Raw genomic sequence first — 1,891 nt, 5'->3', positions numbered from 1 at the left:
CCTCTTTTTGGTTTTAATGTTGTCATCTTTTATATATGACATATCAATTTCCCTGTTGTCAGTGTTATAGCTTTGATATATTTATGTGACTTCCCTGTCTGGGTTGATATCTGCTTGCTTTGTCCTGTGTTCTAGTCTTGAGTTATCTGATGTTATTGATTTTCTAACCAGAGGACTCCTTTTAGCATTTCTTGTAATTTTGATTTGGTTTTTGCAAATGCCCTAAACTTTTGTTTATCTGGAAATGTCCTAATTTCACCATCGTATTTGAGAGACGGTTCTGCAGGATGTATAATTCTCGTCTGGCAATTTTTTTCCTTCAACACTTTATATATGGCATCCCATTGCCTTCTTTCCTGCATGGTTTCTTCTGAGTAATCTGAGCTTATTCTTATTGACTCTCCTTTGTAGATGACTTTTTGTTTATCCCTAGCCACTCTGAAAATTCTTTCTTTGTTTTTGGTTTTGGCAAGTTTGGTTATATCTTGGTGACTTTCTTTTGGGATCTACCTTATGTGGGGTTCGATGAGCATCTTGGATAGATATCTTCTCTTTCATATCAGAGAAGTTTTCTGCCAACAAATGTTCAACAATTCTCTCTTTATTTTTTGTTATCCCCCCCGTTCTGGTACTCCAATCACTCGTAGGTTATTCTTCTTGATAGAATCCGACATAATTCTTACAGTTTCTTCATTTTTAAGAATTCTTTTATCTGATTTTTCCTCAAATACATTGATGTCAAGTGCTTTATCTTTAATCTCACGAATTCTGACTTCCATTGCCTCAATTCTGCTCCTATGACTTTATATTGAGTTGTCTAATTCAGAAATTTTATTGTTAATCTTCTGGATTTCTAATTGCTGTCTCTCTATGGATTCTTGTAGCTTGTTAAATTTGTCATTATGCTCTTTTCTAATCTTATGTTCCTTTATTGATTTTTCTCCATGTTCCCTGGCTTAGTCTGTGTTTTGCTTGATCTCCTTCCTGATGTCCTGAAGAGTCCTGTATATTAATCTTTTGTATTCCATCTCCAGTAATTCCAAGAAATTCACTTCCTCCAGAAAATTTCTTGATTCCCTATTTTGGGAGCTTGCTCCACCTCTTTATGTGATTTGATATTGACTGTTGTCTCTGTGCCATCAATAGATTATTATATTTATTCATTTATGTTTGCTTACTTTGTCTTAGCTACTTGTTTTGTTTTGTTTTGATATGCCCAAATAGGCTGCTCATGTGAGTTAGTTTGATTACTGGCGCCTTTTAAGCTCTAATGTCCTGTTACCAGGTGGGTAGATCTGTTACTAAGTATGTGAGCACAGGATTCTGTTCACTTTTCTTGTATGGATTCAGCTCAAGTGACCAGGTAGTCGGTCACCACGTGTGTGGTGCAGGCTCTCATCTACGGTCCTAGACTGGCATGCTTGATTGGTGTAGACACAGGCATCTGGCTGCAGTAGGGAGTCAGCGCTGAGCAAGGCCGGGGGCTGACGGCTGCCCCTGAGTGTCTGGGAGGAAAGCGTCTCCCTGTTCCCTAGAGCTTGTAGGTGGGTGGGTTTTGCAGCTGGACTATGAGCACCCAATGCTGTTGGCTGTAAGGACTGGGGAGCACCACTTATTCTTGGACCCTTGTCACTTGTGGCTAGGTGGCGTGGGTGGAACCACCAGTCCTGAAGCCCCAGATGTGGGTAGGTCAAGGCCCTGCTTAATGGGTAGAGCAGTGTCAAATGTCACGAACCTGCCACTTCACAGCTGAAACAGTTGAAGTTAGATGTCAGGTATATAGTCTGTTGTACTGCGGTAATGAGGACCTACGCTGCTGAAATGGGCTCACACAAGTCTATGCAAGGGGAAAGGCACTCAAAATCTGTGGACCCCTTATGCCTGTGCCTAG

The sequence above is a fragment of the Trichechus manatus genome, unplaced genomic scaffold (genome assembly GCF_000243295.1).
Source record: "Trichechus manatus latirostris isolate Lorelei unplaced genomic scaffold, TriManLat1.0 scaffold00179, whole genome shotgun sequence".
NCBI lineage: Eukaryota > Metazoa > Chordata > Mammalia > Sirenia > Trichechidae > Trichechus > Trichechus manatus.
The sequence above is the reverse complement of the archived record's forward strand: the minus strand, read 5'-3'. Positions refer to the sequence as shown.